Source organism: Macaca nemestrina, chromosome 9 (assembly GCF_043159975.1).
Source record: "Macaca nemestrina isolate mMacNem1 chromosome 9, mMacNem.hap1, whole genome shotgun sequence".
NCBI classification, from domain to species: domain Eukaryota; kingdom Metazoa; phylum Chordata; class Mammalia; order Primates; family Cercopithecidae; genus Macaca; species Macaca nemestrina.
The window spans coordinates 72,780,362-72,804,590 of record NC_092133.1 but is presented as its reverse complement, the minus strand read 5'-3'; the positions used below and the strand labels follow the sequence as shown (position 1 = coordinate 72,804,590).

The 24,229-nt window shown below is 40.7% G+C and overlaps 1 protein-coding gene across 8 annotated transcripts in view; it reads right to left on the bottom strand.

Moving 5' to 3' along the window:
• Positions 1 to 24,229, bottom strand: part of LRMDA (leucine rich melanocyte differentiation associated) — a 1,136,435-nt gene that overhangs the window by 144,341 nt on the left and 967,865 nt on the right. Inside the window, exon 4 of one of the 8 annotated variants that reach the window (XR_011607372.1) lies at positions 12,008 to 12,052. The exons of the other annotated variants lie outside the window; for them this stretch is intronic. The gene's annotated coding sequence lies outside the window, so the exon portion shown is untranslated. Of the gene's footprint in view, positions 1 to 12,007; positions 12,053 to 24,229 lie in introns of those variants that run through there. 8 annotated transcript variants of the gene reach the window in all.

Genomic DNA, 24,229 nt, shown 5'->3' with positions numbered 1-24,229 from the left:
AGTCTCCTTTCCTAGCCACTTTCCCACTCCCCTGGTTCTTACCTAGGCTGGTGATCTAGCAGTGACGTTTAAAGCCCTCTCTGGCATCTGTGGTGACCTAAGTAAAGATTTTAAGGGGCCCATGACTGGGGCAGCCAGCTGAGCCATGGTTCAACCAGTTTTCTCAGGGTTACACATCTTAGACACAGAAAAGGTGAACACAGAGGAATATGGTTCTTCCATTTTTCTCTGTTGCTTGAGTCTTCTAAGCTCCTTTTCCATGCCCTCTCATGACAGCTTTCCACAAGAACTCCAGTCAATATTATTCTTTCCCATATCAGAAGTATAAATCAATCTCTTAATCTCAACTAATTACTAACTCTTAATCTCAACTCATTATTTGTATCCTTTTGTCTCTAGCCCAGGCACAGCACTTGTAGGGTTGCAATAAACATTTGACAGAGGGAAGGAAGGGATGGAAAAAGAAAGGATGGGTGTTCCTTGAAGTATAGCCCCATAACTTCATAATACGTGGTTTGTTGTTTTTGTTACTGTTTGGTTGGTTTCTGATTTGTTTTGAGGTTCTGTAAGTCCTAACGGACTTTGTATATAATTTTTCTCATAAATACTAATGATACCTTATTTGAGGAATAACATTAATGCTGTATTTTACTGTTTGCAAAGTTCTTAGATACAACACTGTGAAGTCAGAGGTGTTGTCCTTTCACTAGATGAGGAAGCTGAAGCTCAGATAACTTAAAAAGCATGTCCAAGTTCATATAGCTAGTCAATGGCAGAGATCAGACACTTACCGCCAAGTATAACCCGGTGCTTGAAAGCTTGGGCTTGGGTCACTCTGCCTGGGTTTGAAGTCTATATTCTGCCTCTCACCAGCCATATGGCCTCAGGAGAGTTGCCTTCTTGGTGTTTCATAGTCCTTGTTTGCAAAATTGGATTATGAATGGGCTAACCTCATAGGATTTTGTCAGGATGATGTGAGACAATCATCTTAACATAAAGTGCTTAGAAACTTTCTTTCCAAGGCAAGTGCTCCATAAATGTTGGTAACAGTCATTCATTAGTTCAACACATATTAAGTGAGCCAATACTGTGCGCCAAGCTCTAGTTTAGGCCCCTGGGATAGAACAGCAACACAGACGGACATCCCTGCCTTTGGGGAGCTTACTTCTAACAAGGAACATCATGCAATAAATAAAATAGATGAACTTTATACTATTTTTTAGTTTGAGAATCAGATGGTGATATGGTTTGGCTGTGTCCTCACCCAAATCTCATCTTGAATTGTAACTCTCATAATTCCCATGTGTTGTGGGAGGGACTTGGTGGGAGATAATTGAGTTATGGGGGCAGTTTCCCCCATACTGTTCTCATGGGAGTGAATAAGTCTCAGGGGATCTGATGGTTTCATAAGGGATTCCCCCTTTCACTTGGCTTTCATTCTCTCTTGCTTGTTGCCTTGTAAGATATGCCTTTTGCCTTCCACCACAATTATGAGGTCTCCCCAGGCAGATGGAACGGGGAGTCCATTAAACCTCTTTTTCTGTATGCATTACCTGGTCTTGAGTATATCTTTATTAGCAGTGTGAGAACAGACTAATACAGATGCAATGTGGCTCATGCAAAAGTCAGAGCTGGAAAAGTAAAAATGGAGGCATCTATATAGGAGAGATGTTAAAGATCCCATGGTGGCTAAGACTGTTGAAAAGAAAGAAAGGGCTCAAAGACACAATCTCGAAAAAAGGTCACAATTAAGGGATGTGAGAAGAAGAGAAAGGGAGTAGATACAGACATGAGAGAAGCATCAAGAGAGTGGCATAAAAGCTCAGAGACAGAGGGTTCTGGAATCACCAGGACTCATCCAAAGAGTCAGTAAGGCAAAGAATGTGAAGAAGAGGTTGGATTGCTGACCAGGAGAACAGCTGTAATCCAGAGAGGAGGAAGGAAGTCAGGGGACAAGGAGTGAAGATATGGGGAAGGAAGGGAGAGCAGGAAAGAGAGAGAGGAAAGGCAACAAGTCTAAATTCTTTTAACATTTGGCAGCAAAACAAAGAAGGTGGCATGAGAGTGAGAGAGAGGGAAAGGAGGAAGATTGCAGGAATGGTGTTTTCAGGCTGAGATGATGGGATGATGCCTGTGGGCATAGGGGCATCACAGAAGAATCAAAACTACTTACTGAATATTGTATAGGTTCAACGTCTTAGAGACTAACAATGCAGAATCATTCCTTATTCAATTCCCCTGTATCTTTCCCCAGACAGCGAATCATACTTGTTTGTATGTAAGGACACTTATCTCTATTCCCAGAGTCACACACCATCATCTCACGCAGAAAGGGCAGAATCCCCCAGAGAAGGGAGATGAACTCTTTTGATTTTGTGTCCTTCCTTCCCACTACAAGATGTTGAATACAGAGCCATGTTCAAACTGCATGTGCTACAAAAACCCACAGTATGCAGGCTGACTGGTTAACCCTTTATCCATGAATCAGAAGAACAAATAAGGTTGTGTACCTTCCTTTCTGAAATCTTACCTCAGAAGAGTCCACCATCTTTCTGAAATACACTGGGGAAGTAGAGCCCTCCCTACCCGTGTAGAAGAAGGAGAAAATACAAAATGACAACTGAAGATTTGTTCCAGGCTTAGAATTACACAATGTGGGGAGCAAACCACAAGCTAGGCAGCTACAAGCACCTTTTCTTAACCATTCCTCCAAAATAAGGCAAGATTTCACTTATTTTTCTCATGCACTCATGCTGGAGTTTTAATTCCAAGCCTCCAGCTGGTGAGTCAAACAAAATTTGGGAAATGTTCAAAATTTTGAGAGAATTCAAAGGGTAATTTGGTCTCATCAAAACCAAACTAAACCATTGGCAAACAGAGGCTGGCGCCTTGTAAATGCACTAGGAGGTGTCCCAATAGAACTCGGAGATTTTGCAAACATTCTCCATTCCCTCAGTGGATTTCTCACCAAGTGAAGGCCAGCGCCTCCATCTGCTTTCCATCACTGTCCCCGCTGTTGCTTTCTGGCAGAGCTCTACCCTGGTTACATTTGTTATGTCTCCAAAGTGGCCTGCCCCAAGAGAGCACAGGGAGGCCCAGGCAAAGTTTCCCAGCCTGATGCTGAGTTCAGAGACTGTGCCTCCTGTCAGGGGCGTGGCTCCATCCCCCACTACTGGCACCCTCACATTCACTTCTCTCTACCTCCTCTTTCCACTCCTGGAGAACAGCCATCAGCACATGATAATGAATGTGCTTTGAGATCCAACAATGGGCAACACTACGCCATAAGCAGAATTTTGGCCAAGAAAGTGGAATCATATAACCTGAAGCACTTGAAAAATAGTGGGGAATTTATCTCAAGTAGAACGATAGGAATGTCCCTTTAGGGAAATAATGTCGTTGGCCTTAGGCAGATGCATTCCACCCAGGGAGTCCATGAAACATGGATGTAAGGTATACATAATCATCCTAATTATGTTGGATTTTTAAAAATCATTTGTACAGAACTGGCACTAGGCTTACAGTGGAAGTTGAGATCCCAGCAAACGATGCAGCATAAATGTGGATGAAATCTGGTCTGAACCATGTATACTATGGAGAGCCATCCTCAAGAAAGTGCCCTTTACCCATCTCCAACATGTACTACTGAAATGACTTGGTAGGTGGGCATGAGAACAAACTCAGCCTGCAAATGACACTGACAAGTTGTAACACTAAGGTCGGTTAGCATTTTCCTTTTATTCTTCTCTAGTAAAACAGTACTCAAGATAGCTATGCATAAAAATTTCCTCTCATGGTTGTTATGATGGTGAAATAAAAACAACAGCAGAAAAATGACAAACATCTCTTGCATGAATTGCATCTCTTGCTCCAACCCCCTCTCTGGTCTCCCTGCACATACCTATGGATGGCAGCCAGAATGATCTTTCTGGTGTTTTGTTTTGTTTTGTTTTAGAGATGGAGTCTCGCTCTGTTGCTCAGGCTTGAGTGCAATGGCACGATCTCGGCTCACTGCAGCCTCTGCCTCCAGGGTTCAAGCAATTATCCTATCTCAGCCTGCTTGGATTACAGGTGCTCACCACCATGCCTGGATAATTTTTGTATATTTAGTAGAGACAGGGTTTCACCATGTTGGTCAGGCTGGTCTCAAACTCCTGACTTCAAGTGATCCACCCTCCTTGGCCTCCCAAAGTGCTGGGATTATAGGCGTGAGCCACTTCTCCCAGCCAGAATGATCTTTGTAATAAGCCAATGTGATCTTTCAGCTTCTCCAGTTTAAAACTTCTTGATAGGGACTGGGCCACAGTGGCTCACACCTGTAATCCCAGCACTTGGGCCCATTATACATGTTGTTCTCCCAAGGTGAACCCTTCCCACATTTCTCCCTGGTCAGTTGCGACACAGTTGTCACGTCTTCAATGTTACCTCTTCCAGGAAGACTTCCCTAATCCTTGCTTCAAACTGGATTCTACATGCCTTCAAATGTTCCCATAACTCTGCATGTTCACTATAAAGCTCTTACCATATTGAATTGTTAACGTAAATTTATTTTTGTAGATTCTATCCTCTGGGAGAGCAGAAGTTCATTTTGCCTACCAGTTTATTCTCATCACTGCCCAGCAAGTAGCAAGCATTTAATAAATGCTCACTTTAGTGTTGCTATTACATATTGGGAAATGCTAAAGTTGACCATGTACTTGATATTAATATTTTAAAAGACTAGCATGCAGTCAATAAAAGTGAAATTCATGGAGATATATAACATAAAACTACTTTATATGTGTTCATTGAAAAAAGTAAAATAAAAAATGTCAATTTTCACCAGGATCACAACTACATACCAAAATGTATGCACTGAAAAAAGAAAGGCTAGAAATAAAGTGAATGTGTTAGCAATGGATTGTGGGTATCAGAATTATGGGTAGTTTTTTTCTCCCAATATTACTAATTTTCTAAATTTTATAAAATAAACATTTTTAGAATACAAAATGTAATTTAAAAAATGTAATGTTAACCCATTTGTGCCAGAGGTTGCAATTTTTATATATGAAAAATCAGACCTTGGCAATGACATTGAGCAATAGGATATAAATAACTCCCAAAAGCTTAGCGTTCCAGTAATGGAACACTAGGCATAAAAGGGTTAATAATTTCGAACTACAAAATAAAATGTTCTCATTGCAGCAAAATGTCAAACTACCAAAAAGCACAAAGCAAAAGAGTATGAAAATCACTGACAATCTCACCACGATTACATGTGGTAAGTGTCCATCCTCTTGTGGAGAGGGAGAGAATGAATGAACGAATGTTTAAAATCACCTGGACAAGTGACACAAAGTGGCAAACTGAAAGAAAGTAGACTGAACCATAGGGCCTCCTTGGAGTCTCCAGATGGTAGTAATGAGAGGCAAATATTCCTTCTTTGTTTGCTTCCATCATTCATTCATTCCTAAAATATTTTTTGAGCTCCTACCAGGTGCTAAATGCCTTGTACCACAATAGGGAGAAAATAAGCCCAGGGTTCCAAAGTCATCTGTCTATGTTTATAATGTGACTGCTACATGAGGGGAGTATGTAAACCACCAAAGGAAAGCTGTCAAGAGGAGAATTATTTCTTTCCAGGAGTGAGGAAGGAAGGAATTGCCCAGCAGCGGAGGTGGAAAGTAGAACTGAGCAATGTAGCAGGAATCCTGCGGCTTTGGAGGAGAAAGAAGAACCCAGCAGAAAAACAAAAGGGAAAACAAAAAAGGCAAACTTCAGAGGTAATTTCAAAAAGCAGGAAATGAACTGGACAGTTTGGTCCTCAAACATTACAGCTCTTATTTAGTGAAAATCACATCAATATAAATGAGCAGTCTCTGCCCTGGTGCCTGAAGGACCAAGTTTGGTTTTTGGTTAAATATTGACAGGAGTAATTTATATTTCTAGAACCATGTGCATAGGACATTTCCTTACAGAATCAATGAGAATTATGAGAATTATGAGAACATAATTATCAGTACATAATCAATGAGAATTATGCTTTTAAATAAACTCCACAGAGGTCAGAAATATGACTAGAGAGCAGAACTAACCGAAGGTGAGTGTTTTACATAGTTAGATGACCATTAAGGCCCTCTCTCTAGTTCTACAAGGGCTCTACCAAACCCAGCTAGTACCCTGTGCTCTCTGTTGACCACAGACATCACCACGGTTCTGCGTTGGTGTTCTCATCCCAACACTCAAATAACCATGGAATGAGAAGTTTCATTGTATACTCCAAACCCTTCTCAAGCTCAGACTCTCATCAAACCCAACTGTTCTGCATTTTCCTTTCTTTGGATTATGATCTTTACAGGTGCTGAATAAAATAAAAAGCAGTAAGTGTTAGTTGAGATAACACTGCTAGGAGTAGGGAAACTTGCATTCTTGGTTATGATTTTAAACTGTGTTCCCTCTCATCTGCAATATGGCAGAAAATGACTGACTAATTGTATTGAGAGTTATTATCTCCTTGCATAAGGTCCAGCTCTGATAATCTAAAATTCTATGTTTAACATATGGCCCTTCTTAATAGGAATGTCCTAAAGATCATATTTTAATTCAAAACAAATGTTCTAATTTGGTCTCCTATTAAGTGTAGTTAAATGAAGAAATTGCCCTGCCTATATGAAGTCATTTATTGAGTTCAACTATGTATAAGCAATACAAAGTAATGCAAAAGAAATAACCTAGGATTTAAGGATAGCAGACAGTTTTGGCTCTTACATGGTCACCTTTTGGCTATGGAATCTTGTGCATATTTCTTAATCCCTCCTGTATCTCTTTTTACTTACCTATAAAACTGACAATGATCATAAAATCTATTTTACAGGGATGTTGTGAGTTGCATGAGATAATGAGACAAAGGTTCGTTATTCTAATTCATCAAATCTCAAGGTTGAGAAGAACTTAGAAGTTATTCTTGCATTGGATGAAAATTGGTCCCAGTAACTTCTAGAACATTAATTTATTCATTATTTTGCCAAGTCTCCATTCAAGTAGATAGTGTGTGTTCCAACTCTTCTGGGCATCTCAGGTCCTCAGATTTTGATTGAATGAGAGAATCAATGAAACAACAGAAATTTTAAGTTTGTTATTATTATTTAAAAGCAAATAGAAATAGGATAGTACTGAGTCTTCCCACATATGGAGCACCTGGCAAACAACTATTTTTCTCTTAAGACATATCAGCAACTTTGAGTATTACACCCTACCTTCCTCCACTCTCCACCACAGAGCCCGGGCTGATGTGCACACTCCTCGTTCTGTGCATCCTTCAGCTGCCACATCTCTGCGGTAACACCTAATGCACAGCCCTACATTCCCATCCTTCCTGTGCACATGAGCTTTTTGAGGCATGGACTGGATCTTATTTATGGACATTCAACAAATGTTTGTGGGTGGATGGAGGGATGAAAGGATGCATGAATGGGCAGATGGTGAAGTGGGAAAGATGACTGAGTGAACTATAGCTCAGCTGTACTGAGATCTTGACCAATTATTCCAGCCTTTCTGAGTTTTTTTAAAACTTTGAAGTTTTTCTACCTTAAAATACGAGTAGAATCAAAGACCGTCTCGAGGGCCTCTTGGGCTCATTCTACGGACCAATAATAAGGTTTCATGTTTTTCTTCATAAATCTGCTCCAGAGAAGGCCCCTTTTTTCACCATGTATGCCTGCTTTCAGAAGGGACATACTCAAGGTCATGATGAATGAAAGGACACCTGACAACCCACCTTGAGTCAGCCTTGTGTATCAAGGCAGGGCAGATGTCACAGCCAACTCCACTCCCATGACAGCCACAGAGGCAGAGCAAAGCGAGAAGGACCACTGTGGTCACCTTTTCACCTCTTCAGGAGGAAACATTTTGTGCCACCAAAAGACCATGAGAGGCTGGAACATGTGTCTTTAGAACATAGAGGCTTAACAGGTATCTCTAACTGGCTATACATCTTACTGCTATTTTGTTAATAAAACCCAAATGTGTACCTATCCCAACATCTCTGTTCCATGTATTTAGAGTATAAGAAAATAGGGTAGCTTTCATCAGAAGCCCTTTTAGGATATTCACACCTCTCTACCTACTGCCTTTGATATGTCAACAGTTTGTGGGTCATGTTGGGATCTAATGAAGATGCCACAGAACAGACATTAAAAGATGGCACTGCAACATAAATTCCATGGTGTTCCCTTTCCGCCTGTTAGTACCGCAGGATGTGTGGACTTGTGCACAGCCGCCCTTTCCGGAATGCCGGCCATATTTCCCAAACCCATCCACTCAGCACTTCCCCTGGTTTTAAATAAAGAACATATGCAGATGTAAATGAGCTCCATCAGTGCTTCCTGTTGTTCCTCTTGTTTGGTAATTTGTGGGTTTTCCTTGCTGGCCAGTTAAATAAGAGCAGAGAACCTTCGGAGCAGAGAACACTTTTGGATTTTCAGACTGCATGATAAAATGGTCATCTTTTTAAAATAAAGCTGGAAAAAGTTTCAAGCGCTAAGGTTATCCTCACAAATACAGACAATTTTCAGGAAATGGAAGGTCAGGGAAAAGTATGACACAGAAACAGAAAGAAAGCAAGAGACACAGAAAAGGAGAAAGGAAGGCACAGGGGCTGAGGAAAGTATAGGAATAAATTATCTTTTAATGTTTTCATCCTTCAGAATTAAAATAGGAAGAACTCTATGAATGAATAACTAGCAAAAGGCCACAGTGTGATCGTCTCCACTGTTCTTCCTGTCCCATTTAGAGGTCCAGTTCTTACCAGGTCCAATTACAAACACATCCCATCAGCTGTGAGCTCTGACTTCTGAAGTTCAGTCTGCTGCATAACCATGAAAAGATACCACCAGTCAGTCACATCCTTAGACAGGCGAGAACTGTCTACTTGGATTAAAATAGTGACAAGTCTGGTCCTTTACACAGTTGTAGAAGCAGCAGCCCACTGTTCCTGGCAGGGCTGCATTTGCTTCTCCCCAAATCCCCTGTCCCTCACCTGAACTGTGTTGAAACACACCTGGGCACCACACCTCCCATCAAAATCTAATGCAGCTTTTATCGCACCAAGTGACAAAAGCTGGCCTCAGGTACAAAAGGAGACCAGAATGCATGTATTGCAAAGGTTTCTTTCCTCTGTCTTCAAGTCAGAAAGGAAATCCTGAAAGAAAATAGAAACTTTGAAGATTGTACAGAAGAACTGGGGACCAAGATGGTCAAATTCTTTGGGGTCTTATGAGTCTGGGTCCTGCCAACTGTATTAGTTTTTTATTGCTGTTGTAACAAATTAAACTCAGTGGCTTAAAACAACATGGATTTATTATCTTACAGTCTGGAGATCAGAAGTCCAAACAGGATCTCCTGAGCTAATAACATCAAGGTGTCAACTGGTCTGGTTACTTCTGGAGGCCCCAGAAAAAAATAATTTCCTTTTGCCGTTCCAGTTTCTAGATGCTGCCTGTATTTCTTGGCTTGTGGCCCCTTCCTTCATCTTCAAATTACATCACTCCAACTTCTATTTCTGTTGTAATATTTCCTTTCCCTGTTTTATCCCTGCTGTTTCCTTTTTATAAGGATTTTAATTTTTACACTGGGCCCACCCACATAGTCCAGGATAATCTCTCCATCTCAATATCCTTACCTTAATCACATCAGCAAAGTCTCTTTAAGAGTGTCAAAAGTAGGAAGTTGAGGTTTTATACAGCATGGCAAGGGAAGGCTTCAGTGAGAAGTTTGGAGGAAACGGCTCAAGGAAAGAAAGAATTGAGCCATTCAGATACCCAGGAAAGAGCATCCAGGCTGGGAATACAGTAAGGGAACAGACTGAGCAGCAAGCATGTCCAGTGTGTCTCTGAACAGCCGGTGAGCCAGTGTGGCTACAGTGGAGTGAGCCAGGGGAGAGAAAGAGGCAGATGAGGGCAGAGAGATCTCACGGGTGCTTCATACACCATTGTAAGACCTTGGCTTTTATTATAAGTCAAAGCCAGCCATCAAGTAAGCACATTTAGGGTTGGAGATTTTTTAGGGATTTATTTATTTATTTATTTTAGCTTGCTCACATACAGACATTTAAAAATTACTGCTAAATGCTTCTTTTGGGGAATGTGAAACACTCATAATAATAATAAAAAAGTGCCTTGGGCTTTCTTACAACTGGATACATCAAAGGGTTTTCACTAGTAATTTGGGGAGCGTCCGCCTCTGGGTGCCACTGCTGTGATTTCAAAATAGAATTATCTCGTGCTATGTGATTTCTTGAATCATTAGTTTTCCATTTTCTCTTCCTCTTTTCTTTTGGTTCAATTTTTTTTAGTCCAGTGCTAGTATATGCAAGACATTTTTTTAAAGGTGACTCACAGGCAATTGGGTGAAGGGGGCAGCTGCGAAAGAGGGAAAGGAATTGAGCCTCTTCCCTGGGCTCAGGCAGGACCCAGGCATCCTGCATCTGTTTCATCAGCCGAGAGTGGGCGCCATTCAGGGTGTTTGGCTTTGCTAAGACAATGGGAAGATCTTAAGGAAGAGACGGAAGGTCAGGGGGTGAAATTAGGAAAAGAGAACTCTTCACAATCCAGTGGATTACTTTACTTGATTTAATTAACCCTTTCACTGCACCACGTGACTAGAATGAGCGCATTTTTGCCACACAGAGAGAGCTCTTATCAGAAGCACAACCGTCATGAACAAAATAGAACCTTGGTCCCACCCCTTTAATTACTTGGATGACAGCAAGCTGAAACTCCTCAAAATTATAATTATCGACAATTCGAACTCATTATGCACTGAACAGTACTTATCTCTGAAGATTAATAATTTAAGCATTATCAAGGAAAAATAACAAAATTACTTAATTTTCTTCTCAGCGAACGCCCCTAATTTTTAAAGGAACAGTCTGTAGGAAGGGAGCCAGCCATGCACCACTGGCCCCAAGGGGCTTCCTGGGTTAGCATCTACATATAGGGAGTCCACAGAATGGGCACGGCAGATAGGTGGGCCCAGGTGTGCATGAATTAGGACTTTGACTTCTTGACCCTCTTACCTGCCTTTTCCCACCTCTGACTTCCAAGATCAGCAACAAGAGGTGCTTGGCAAAGAGGATGAGGAGGAAGTATCTCAGGGACGCTGATTCTTCTGCTGGGTTTTTGGTACAGGGTCTATGCACATGCCAACATTTCCACATCTGCACTATACAGTGGAGAATTGTTTTTAATGTGAAACAATTAAAAAGATGAGTTCAGGCATAAAGGGAAGAAGAACAAGCAGGAGACTAGAGGAGAGATTAGGACAGAGCTATCTGGGGAGCACAGGGCCATTGCTGGGGCACTCCTGTTTGATGAAGGGCAATATGCAGAACAAATAAAACACTTCTGGGGCCCCAGTTTGGGCCATAAGGTGCCCATTTGTGACCTCTGAAACAAATCCAACAGTCCTTGAGGTTCTGTGTGAAAGGAACAAATCTCATTCGCAAAGCTCTCCCTAGGAACTACACATTCCTTGGCCTGCCTATGATTATTTACATCCTTGTAAGTTACAAGTCCCTGAAAAATATCTCTATTTTAAAGAATGCAGAATAGCTATGTTGACAAAGAAAAGGGAATTAAATTAAGGTAGAAAATGCAGGGACAGTGCATTGCTATAAAATCCCTCCTTAGTGATTCTTAGGTGTGAAAATACAGGATCACAGACCTAGACAAGCCCAGAGGCAAGCTGTGTCCTCACTATGGCCAGTTTGGTGTTGGTGTTAAAGAACCAGCTGGACCTTGCACAGTGGCTCCTGCCTGTAATCCCAGCACTTTTGGTGGTCAAGGCAGGAGGACTACTTGGGGCCAGGAGTTGGAGACCAGCCAGTGCAATATACCAAGATCCTACCTCTACAAAAAAAGATGAAAAATCAGCCAGGTGTGGTGACACATGCCTGTAGTCCCAGCTACTCAGAAGGCTGAAGTGGGAGGATTGCTTGATCCAGGAGTTTGAGGCTGCAGTGAGCCATGATCCCACCACTGCACTCTAGCCTGGGTGACACAGCAAGAACATAGCTCTAAAAAAAGAACAATAAAATAAAATAAAGGATCAGCTTCATCTTGCCTTAGTAAATGCCCCAAGCCTCCTCTCTTCCACAGTCTCTAGGCTACTGCAGCACTGGCTTTTGTGTCTAGCTCTTGGCTATTTCAAGCTTGTTCCAGCCCCGAGGATTTTGACCTAGCACATTCTTCTGCCTAGAAACTGCCCCATATTCCTGGATTGGCCTAACCTCTTTACCTCCTGCAGATGTCCACTCAAATGCCACCTTCTCAGGGACAGTTCCCTCATCATCTTTCTTTAAGGTAACATGCTTCCTGCACCATACTCAGGGACTCACCAGCATATCACCTCATTTGATTCTCTTCATAGTACTTACGACTTTCCGAAATCATCTTATTTATTGTCTGTTGTTTGCTGTCTCCCTCCACCGCACCCCTGCTGCTGCCAGAGCTGTATCCCTGCCCCTTTAGTTTTGCACTATACCCCAAGTCAGGGCCAGCTACATGATTTCCAGGGTCCAGTACAAATGAAAATGCAGGCACTTGTACAAAAGGCAAGAGAAAAGCTTTTCCTATTCGTCTGTAAGCTTGCTCGTGATCTCCTCTCTTTCTCTCAACCTGTCATAGTATTTGCTATTTAGTATCGTTTCCTCACTAGCAGTAAGTACAGATCCTCCCAGGTACCCAGGGTCCTTACTCTGTGACCTGGAACACAGGGCATGTGTACCCAACCCCAACTCTCCCTGTGGTTGTGCCCAGGCCCCTGCCATGGTGGGAAGGTGAGGAGAACAAGTGGTTTAGAATCTGTGTCAGGGAGGCAGAAGGCATAGGCAAATTGGCAAATTCCCTGAGCCCCAGCATATACCCCACTATCTTCTGGGACTTCACTAAGAAAAAACAGATTCAATAAAATGATTAAGAGTCTCAAGAAGATGGTGATGTTAATTAAACATAAAACCCCAAGAACAAGGTGTCTTTCTAAGCATGATGCCCATGAGTCCACTTCAGCCCCTAGGACAGTGCCTGGTATGCAGTAAAGGAATGAATACAAGAATAAGCAAGTAAATAAACCAAGAGTTCCACAAACCACTTCTATTTTGCTGTCTTGTGGGTACACTGGCTTGCTTTTCATGAATAAGAAGAATATACCATCCATTGAGTCGCTGAAGCATACCATCCATTGAGTCTCATCCACTGAGAGCATACCATCCATGCCCTTGGAAGCTCAAGGGCATGGAAAGATGAAACAGAAGAAGCCTCCTCCATATAATCTGCAGCCTAGCATAGGTTGAGTATCCCTAAGCTGAAAATCCAAAATCCAAAATGCTCTGAAACCCAAAATGTTTTATGCACCAACATGACCCTCAAAGGAAATGGTCATTTGAGCATTTCAGATTTTGGATTTTCAGACTGGGGATGCTCAACAGGTAAGCATATAATGCAGATATTCTAAAATCTCCCCCAAAATCCCAAGTTCTAAACACTTCTGACCTGAAGTATTTTTGATAAGGGCTACTCAACCTGTAGTACAGATACAGCAATATTCTCAAGTCAGTCCCCTGTGAGGTAGAAAATGAAAAGAACCTGAGGTATAGAACGATGGCAGCTCAGAGATCTATACAGCTTCACGGATCACAAAAGGTTTTAGGAAAGAAGCAACATTTAAGTGGGCCTTTAAAAAAGATATGGGATTTAGTCATAAAGAGAATCCAGGAAATGGTAACAATGTCAGCAAAGGGTAAAAGGCAGAAAGCCAGAAATATGAACAGTACAGAGGTAACTGTGCTCAGGAAGAAGAATTGGAAAACAGCTTGAATAGGTAGTTCAAGGCCAAAGACAAAGAATCATGAAGACACTGAGTATTTCTGAGCAAAAGCCTGACAGTGTCAGGCAGTAATCTGGCTGCTCTAGGATATAGCTGTCTACCATTAGGTAACAAATTACCACAAATCTAACAGCTTAAAATAATACATATTTGTTGTCTCACAGTTTCTGTGGGTCAGGAGTCTGGATACAGCTTAGCTGCGTCCTCTCTTTCAGGCATCTCGCAAGACTGCTACCAAGGTACAGACCAGGGCTGGGGTCTCATCTGAGGCTTGACTGGGGCAGCTTACAAGCTCAAATGGTTGTTGACAGGATTCAGTTTCTTGTGGGGTCTTGGGTAAAGGGCCATAGTTCCTTACTGACTGTTGGCCAGAGGCCACCCTCTGCTGCTGCCATGTGGGCCTCTCCAATGTAGCTTCTTAATTCATCAAGATCAGCAGGAAAAAAGTTTTCTACTAAGGCAGAAGTCACAATCCTATGTCAATTAATCATGAAAGTGACGTCCCATTACTTTTTTTGATAATCTGCTGGTTACAAGCAAATCACAGGTCCCATCCACACATAAGGGGAGGAGATGTCACAAGGGTATGAACACCAGATAACAGGCATTATGAGGACCATCTTAGAAGCTGCTGCCACATCATGGTAGGATGACTGGATTGGTGGAAAGACTAAATTACATAGGCCATGAAGGAAATGATTAGACTCAATGATAAAGCAGTAACTTTAGGAAGAATGGATGTTTTCAAGTGGTATAATTCACAGGACTTGGCAACTAGTTCTATGTGGGAAGTAAAGAAAGGGGAGAAAATAAAACTTCCAAAGTTTTGAACTCTAATAACTGGAATTAGAGGAGTAGTTAAGAGAAAGAGAGAACAGAGGAGAGGCTGGTTGCTGTTGTTTTAGGGGAAAAAAAGAGAACGTATTGAATTCGAGATCCTAGAATACTATTCAAGGTGACCATATACTTAGCAATGCTAAATTTCAGGAACGCGATGAAGGCTGGAAATCTTTATTTGGGAGACATCTGTACACAAATGACAGCTCATGGTATGTGATTGGCTAAAGAAAATGGAGCCAACTCCAGTGATTTTATAGCTTGGAATGAGGAAGCTCTGGAGACTCCTCTCTTCTTGTGGGAATTCTAGCCTGACTTTTAGGTTAAAGTTATTCAGAAGGGCCGGAAGAGGACCTTCAAGTCAAAACAAAAACTTTAGTATGTCTGCGAGTCTACCAAGAGCCAACTACTTAAAAAACTGATCCCACCAGGATTTTTCCAGAGACAGAGAGAGGTCTAGATGCAGGCAAAGGCCCCTCAAAAACACAAGCACATACACTGACATGTAAATAATAATAATAACAATACTATGTTGTTTCTTAGTATTTTCAAATCAACTATATTATAAATTTAACCTTGGGATCACCTTTATTTCATTTTGCAGATGAGAAAATCAAGCCTAGCCCTAAATCACACAGACAACATCTATGACCAGAATCAGTGATGATCACTTTCTTCCATAATACAAAATTTTAGACCTGGAATCTGAATCTAAGATGCATTCTCCTAGATTTTCATGCACAAAGTCAAGAACCTACTTTATTAACATAAACACAAATGAACATACATTTCCCAAAGCTCTCAGAGGTTAATTAAATTTGGAAGCCCCAAAGACCCACATTTTCCAAGTAAAGAAATGATCTTGGAGTACTGAATCAAGTGGGAATAAGGAACTCCTGGCCTCCCAAGAGAAACCATCTTTTTCTGGGAAACTCATGGAAAAGGTTAAGGAAACTCAGCTGGCTTCCCAGTTGTTATCTGGTATGGAGCTCAACAAACTTTCAAGCCAGACCAAAAACCCAAGGCATTCCCTGTTGCCAATCCATATCATAATCAATGTTGATTGAATGTCTGAATGTAATTTGAATGAAAAGCATTTCAAAGCACAGAGGTTCTGTTCCCAATAAGTTTAGTCTATATAATCAAATGCATTCTTTCTGGCCCAATCAGCAGAGGCTTGGCAGAATAAAGGACTTTGGTATGAGCAAAAAAATCCAAGCTTAAATCTTACAATTGCCCCTTTGAGGGTCGTTGACTAGGCAAGTTTTACAGTGGTGTACTGAAATGAATACTGCCTCTATGCAAAGCAATAGGAGGTCACATTATAATTAGAATGCAATCAGTGGAATTGGTTATGGCTTGGTTTTCTTCCTGAAATGACAATCTATGCCACATCTGCCATTACATTAATATTTTCTGCATTACTAGAAGAACAGAGGGAGGGAGCTGGGGGGAGGGGGACATCAGTGTCTTTTCACTGAGCAGCTGATAGAGTTGTCTTTAGCTAGAAGTTCGCATGAGCTAATCAAGGCCCAAACAGTTCACCTTTAAAATACCCAAACCATCTGGCAGGCTGTCCCATGATAAATCTCAATGATAAATGTCTCCGTTTTGATGTTACAAAGGAGCCGCAGACCTGCTCAGTTCTGGCACAGCTGAAAACATACTGGCAACAGTAGAATAGAACTCAGATGTCCCAAAATAGAGAAGTAAATCATTTTGACCTGCAGGGCATAATATATTTAGAGAAAGCCTGATTGTAATAAAAAGGTTGGACTCATCACAGTTTGTGCTCTAGGAGTGGCAATATATTTTTTGTAATACTTTTCGGTTTAGTGAAAACTCCAGCATGTACAATTTAAAAGCACTCATTCTTTTTCTGTTGTTCACCCCCTTGTTTTTGTGTCTTCAGGCATTTCCCTATGCCCCTTGTGAACTACAGCAGTCCCCTCTCTCTGGTTCTCAGACATCCTGCAGGGGAACTGTTGAGGCGAGCATGCCTTCAGAATGATTAATCTGCTTGCCTTTCAGAGGTCTGTTTTGCTGGGCCCGTGGCCACTGCCAAGAAAGGACACACTGTGACCACCAGCACCAGGAAGCGAAGGCATAGCCTCCAAACTCAAGGTTAGCCCAGACCTGGTGCCGAGAGGGAACCGTAAAATAAATTATGCCGTGTGGTTTTGGAAGGGAGACTTTTATGTCCAGCCAAGCTTCAGAAACAAATTATGAAGTGGTCAGTTGGCCTTATTTATTTCATCTTTTTCCCCCACAAAGTTAGGAAATTAATTAAACAGGGATATGGAGTGTTAAGGGCAAAGTACGAAAGCTTCCCAATCCTAGTGGCCCCTGCCCCCTTCCCTGGCTGGCCTGAAGCTCAGAGTGAAGGATGTCAGCCTACCACAGGCATGGCCAATAAAAACAGGGCCTCATAGGCTCCAGGGCTCCTGGGGAGCTGCCTGGGACCTTGTGACAACTGAGCAAAACCCGGCCTCCTTCTCCACCCTGGTCTGGTTGGTAGCAACGGCTTGACTGATTCCCTCCACAGCTGCTGGGGTCACTTTCTGCTAACTAATGGGAAAGACAGATTTCCCATCTGCCCCCTGACAAATGGTTAAAAAAAAGATTTTGCTCACACACCCAAAAGAGAAGCCAGAAATCAGCAAGGGAGGGGACGTGTCTCTAAGAAAAGGGGTTTCAATCTCACCCTCTTCATCTCCAGACAAGTTGAGGGAAAAGAGGGAAGGCAATTTCTCTGGGTAAGTAGAGTTGCGTGGCATGGCAGAGGCTGTTTTAAAACTTCTGGGGGCCTGCAGCAATGAGGATTGATTCCTCAGACTCTCAGGAAAATAAGTGCAAGTAAATTTGAGGTAACTATTTTCAATAAGACTTGAATATATATATATATATATATATATATATGTAGACTGACAGTCCATTTGGAGAGGAAAAGACACAATAATTTATTGGCTGTTGGCAACTCCATTGGAGACAAGTTACCCCATACCTTCTGGTCTGCCCTGGGCCAAACAACACATATCTAGTTATTTGACTGTCTTCCCATAAGTCAGTTCTAGTGGTGCGGAGAGAAGACACCCACTGGATCATCGGCATCCCCAGCTCTTTAATCATTTCTCCGGCTCTCACCGGAAGCCCCTCCAGGTCACTGACATCTTGCTGATTCAGAAATGTGTAGAAAAGAGCAAGGTATTTCAGCTGACATTCCTGCAGGTTCAGTGGGAAAGTAGAAAAGAAACAGTGAAAGGGGCCCCTCTCTCTACTGGGTAAGAGAGTGCACATGAGTGGCTACAGCCGAAAGAATCGCATCGTCACTTTCTTTCTGCACCATATGGTCTCTCCCTCTCATATCTGATTTATGACTCCCGATCACCACAGATCCTTTGGCTAGGCCACTTTCCACATGTCAACCTACTGTTGAATATTTGGGTGCCAACATTTCCCCCAGGGAAAAGAAGAGACAAAGAATAATGATGTCTTTTCTTCTGTCCCCCACTGCCTCCCTACCATGTAGCGTTTCTAGTTCAGTTTGTATCATCTGACACAGGAAACCCAGGCTCTTTCTCTAGCCCTTCAGACATGGCAGCTTCCAGCCATCCTCTTCAATCAAAAATGCCCATAGGTTCAGGGGGAAAAACACAGCCCATGGTAGGATGCTAAAGCCCTTAACTAACTCATCAATTCCAATCTACTAATTGGATTCCGACCTTCTTTTTCACAAGGAACTGTTCGTATCAGGCAGCCCCAGAAAATGAAATGAAATGAAATAAAATAAAATAAAATAAAATGAAATAAAGCAAAATAAAATGTCATCAGCACTACTGTTGTATAGTACTATCTCTTACAGTTATGCAGTTTATATTTTATTCTCACCAATTCAATTCATCATGTTTTCACACTGTTTTAGAAATACAATTATTTATTGATTGCCAGTAAGTATTGAAAAATATTCATTGATTTGATTTATAATTATTGACTACCAGGCATTTCCCTAGATTTAGAGCTACAAAGAGAGTTCTTGAATAATTTGACAGTCTGGCTAGAGTGATCTAATGTGAGTCTTAGATTAAGGAAAACTAATATGGGAATCTGAATACACAGCACAGAAAAGAAAAAGACCACATAAGCAAAATAACACAAATGGCTCCAATTCACATGGTATGAAGGCAATGCACTTTTGGGAATGGGTTCAAATGTGCTCATCAGCAACTACTGTCAGTGTTATGAGGTGACAATGTTTGTGGCACACAAGCGAAGCCAAGCTGCCCTCTGATGAGCCAAGTCTGCATTTCATTTCCATCCAGATCCCCCATGTTGTATGGGCCGAGGGGCAATGACTATAATTGTCTGCTAAACAAACTACAAAGGAGAATCGGCTGAGATTGTTGGGCTACAAATCCAAAGATGCATATTATAAAGAAAAGCAGCAATAATGTGGCAATTATGAGAATCAGCCAAGGACACACTGGGGTGGCGTCATTGAGCAAAAGCTCTGAAAAGTTTGGAGCTGAGCGAGGACTATGGTTTCATTCAGGTTGGTCACATTTCATACAAGAGGGTATTGCACTTACTTGCTCCTCCTGTAGTTATTCTTCTGTGGAGCCTTATTTAGTCTCAGCAGTGTGTATCTATTCACCTTTTCAAGGTCAGGGGAATGTGCTAGCTTTAAGTGGAGAGTTTAGAAGTAGTATGTCTGGAACTCAATAGCCTACTCTTCTTAGATACTCTCTATTTCTGAGAATTAAGCCTAAAAGAAGGCACAAAAGAGAGGGATCACATCTCTTATTGTTTTGATTTGAATTTTATTTTGTATGCCACTTGAGTAATGGCAAGCATGTTTCAGGAAATAACAATGGGAAAAACCCCTTTGGAAGATTAAGCCTTGATGCCCTTCCAGTGATTAAAGCATGCCTGGGCACATTCTCATCCAACCAATTACTAAAATACAAAAGCAGAGCAGATCAAGGTTGATAATGACATTGTATCTTTTTTAAATTAATCATAACCATAGCATTGTAGTAATCCTCCTTGCACTCTGTTATGAAGAGTCACATATTCCACCCCCACTGCTTGATCACAAAGGCAAGTATTTTCATGGAATCAACTGCCCTCCAGAAAGCTGAGTGAACTGACTCAGAAACAACACAGGGCCTTCATCCAAGGAGCCATACCTAGACACAGTGTAACCCCAGAGTCAACAAACCAAGGCAAGATTCTTCAGGCAGGAACACATCCTTCTTAAATGTGATACATGTGAAGAATCTTTATAAGGTCAATTTTCATCTTTGTAGAGTATTTTTTTACAAGTTGACAAAATATATGATTGCCAACAAAAAGCAGAAGAATTGTGTCATTCACAGAAAGATGAGAGTAATACAGAACATTTGAACTCTTACCTCCCACGTATTTCTGAAGGCAAAGATTCCAGAGAATGGATTGGAATCCCAATAGCCCAGACCTTTATGTCTTCTAGTGTCCACATTAAAGCCATTAAACAAATGGTTTATTTAAACTTTGGTTTCAAGAATGCCTTTTTAAATTAAAATAAAATTATCGTTCCCTTGTTGTTGCATCACATTCTGTAACACCTTGTTCATTCTGGCTGCACTGAACTATTAATGGCAAGTGTGAAGAGGGTGTATCCTGTGTTCTTTTGTCTCACAATATTTGAAAGTCATAAAGACACATAGACTAATGGAAAAGAATAGAAAGCCCAGAAATAAATCCACACATTTATAGTCAACTGGTTTTCAACAAAGGTACCAAGAACACACAATGCAGAAAGGCCAGTCTCCTCAATAAACAATGTTGGGAAAACTGAATATCCACAACAGAAGAAAAAAATTAGACCCTTATCTCACACCATATAATAAAATCAACTCAAAGTGAATTAAAGACTTCAACATAAGACCTGAAACAGTGAAACCACTAGAAGGAAACACAGGGGAAAACTCCATGTCATTAGTCTGGGCAATGACTTTTTGGATGTCACCCCAAAAGCATATGCAACAAAAGCAAAAATAAATAATTGAGATTACATCAAACTAAAAAGCTTCTGCACAGTCAACAGAGTGAAAAGATAACCTATGGAATGGGAGAAAATATTTGCAAACCATGCATCTGATAAGGGGTTAATATAAAAAATAAATAAGGACTCAAACAACTCATTAGTAAGAAAACATCCTGATTAAAATTTGGGCAAAGGACCTGAACAGACATATTTCAAAAGAAGACATACAAATGATCAACAGGTATATAAAAAAATGTTTAACACCATTAATCATCAGGGAATGCAAATTAAAACCAAAATGAGATATCACTTCACACCTGTTAAAATGGCTATTATCAAAAAGCTAGAAGGTAAGTATTTATAAGGATGTGGGAAAAAGGGAACCCTTGTACATTATCAGTGGGAATGTAAGTTAAACAACAGTATGGAGATTCCTCAATTAAAAATACAGTTATCATATAACCTAGCAATCCCATCAAAAGAAATGAATGTATCCAAAAGAAATGAAATCAGTATGTAGGAGAGATATCTGCACTCCCATGCAGCAATTATTCACAATAACCAAAGTATGGAATCAGTCTACGGTTCCATCAATGAATGAATGGATTAAGAAAGTGTTGTGTATATGTACACAATGAACTACTATTTAGCCTTAAAAAAGGACATCTTGTCATTTGCAACAACATGGATGAACCTGGAGATTATGTTAAGTAAAATATGCCAGGCAAAGAAAGGAAAATACCACATGATGTCACTTATATGTGGATCCTAAAAAAGTTAAACTCATTGAAGCAGACAAGAGAATGGTGGTTACTAGGGACTGTTGGGAGTAGAAGTAAGTTGGGAAGATATTGGTCAAAGGATACAAAATTTCAATTAAATAGGAGAAATAAGTTCAAGAAACCTATTGTACAACATGGTGACTACAGATAATAACAATATGTTGTATTATTAAAAATCACTAAGAGTATATTTTGAGCATTCTCACTACAAAAAAATATAATAAACGATGTGACGCAATACACATACAGGTTAAGCACCCCAATCTGAGAATCTGATATCCTAAATACTCAAAAATCTGAAACTTGTTGGACACCAATGTGACACTCAAAAAAAATGCTCACTGGAGCATTTTGGATATGGATTTTCAGATCTGGGATGCTCAGCTGGTAAGTATAATACAAATATTCCAAAATCCCAAAAAATCTGAAATCCAAAATACTTCCAGTGCCATTTCAGATAAGGGATACTCAGTCTGTATTATTTAGCCCCATTTAGCCAGTCCACAATGTATTCATATTTCAAAACATTTGTACATATATAATTTTTGTCTGTTGATTTTAAAACATTTTTTAAAAGAAAAGAATTTGAGAGCCAGCAGACAGAACAAGTTTGTTACCTGGACCTACAAGCCTTCCAACTCTGCAGTGTCTGTTCCACTGTGAATGAAGATGGGATTACCAAGATAATATTGGAGACTAAGCTACATAAACTAAATATATTAATGCAAATTATCACTAGAAAATAGAATTAGCTGTACTAAACAATCAATGAGATTATTCCTAATTTATGGTCAATATTATTAAAGCTTGGCTTTTCTCCTTATTTAGCTCTGTCAAAACTACTTCTCAGCTTGTCAGCAATCAGACACTATTCCAACATAAGACTAAAGTTTGGTAGCCCAGACAATGGGTAAATATTTTTAAAATATCATTTATGCTAACATATCAAGACTCTATGGTGATATAGTCTCCACAAATCCATAGACAGATATAATTTGCATAGATTTCAAAGTAGACTAAGAACAGTTACCTTAAATAAGGCATCTTACTATCTAATCTCTAATCTATTAATACAAAAAGCTTCTTATGACCATAAAAGATTAGTCGTCATGAAAGACAAGAGCTATGAGAATCAGGGGCTGGGCTGTCCAAAGGCTTTCATTATTTTGATTAAAGAAAGAGTGGACTGCATGAGTAGCTTTCTGGTTGTTTTATTTCATGCTGAATAAGGTCACCAAGGGAGAATAATTTTCACTACCCAAAATTAGCCTAAACCTTAGTTTAATTTGCATGGCTTTCCACCCTAAGTGTGTATTCTGTCAAGCATAAACTATATTTACCAGACATAATAGATCTTGGCAGGTCAGAAAATTGCAGTTTGGTCTCTATTACACATAAACCACCAATGGAGACAATGCTATCAGGATTGCCAATAAAATACATAGTAGGATATCTTTACTTATCCTGGAGGCAGCAACACTGAGATCCCTTCTGGTTTTCCACAAAACAAAACAAAACCAAAATAAGCCTCATCAGCTTCTAGTAACCTTGTAGGCTATCTATCAGGGACATGATGCCAAATGATCATAGTGAATCCCACTCTCTTTGTCTGCAGCTAAGGGCACTCTAGGAGGGAGTGAATAATCACCTTCAAATAAGCTTAAGTTGCTATATGCAAAGAGGAAGACTCCTTCCTGGATTCCTGGCTTCCTAAAATCTGGGAATGTTACTACGTTCTGCCAACATGCATTTTAGGCCCAGCTGACCTCTTTGGAATATTGGTTAGAGGTTTAATTCCTGTTCATAGTTGCTAAATTGTGAATAATTTTATGAAAGAACAGTGTCACTGCAGAGGGAAAATATTTCCATTGGATGGTAAGTTCTTGGATTCTATGACTATCATATGTTGAAAATTCCTAAATCTTTTTCTCTAGAACCAAGAATGCTAACTCTCTCCACGTGAATACACAAACAGGCCCCAAATAAAACTTACCATATTTGGTGAACTCCCTTCATATCTTCCAAAAAATCTTTTCCACATCAGTACATGTGTCAAGAAATGGTACTGTTATCTTGGAGTAAATCAGAGGGGAAGGGGGCGGACAAATCTGAATGGACCCTGGCTACTGAGCTGGAGCAGGGTCCAAGGTTCCCCTACCCCCTATATGTACCCAGCATTCATTATTATTTAGGAAATTATGGCAGCATACAGGGAGTTTAGGGATTTCGAAGACCTAGATGGGAGGGGCAATGAAGGGGCACTCTTCGGGGAGCTGCCATGGAAGTATTTCAGCCAGAATGGCTACGCAGGTACATACTGACTTAATACCAGTCATGGTGCCATCATCCACTCAACCTTGAGTTTTCTTGTCTTTTTGTTCTGCTTCATTTGCAAAACAATCTTTCAATGCTACCTCCTCCTGCTTCTCCCTACCACCACCACTGCCCCATACAATTTCATTAGTTGTATCACAGAAGCCTTATCACCTCTTGGTTAGTTTAGTGCAACTTCCTACCTGATCTTCCTGTCTCCATTCTGACCCTCCTTCTACCCTTTTACTTCTCCCCAGAGGGATCATTCTAAAAAGTCAGTTCTTAGACTTTGCCCCAAAGAAGATATACAAATGGCTAATGAACACATGAAAAGATGCTCAATATCACTAATGGCTAGGGAAAGGCAAATCACAACCACAATGAGATACCACCTTATATCCATTAGGATGGC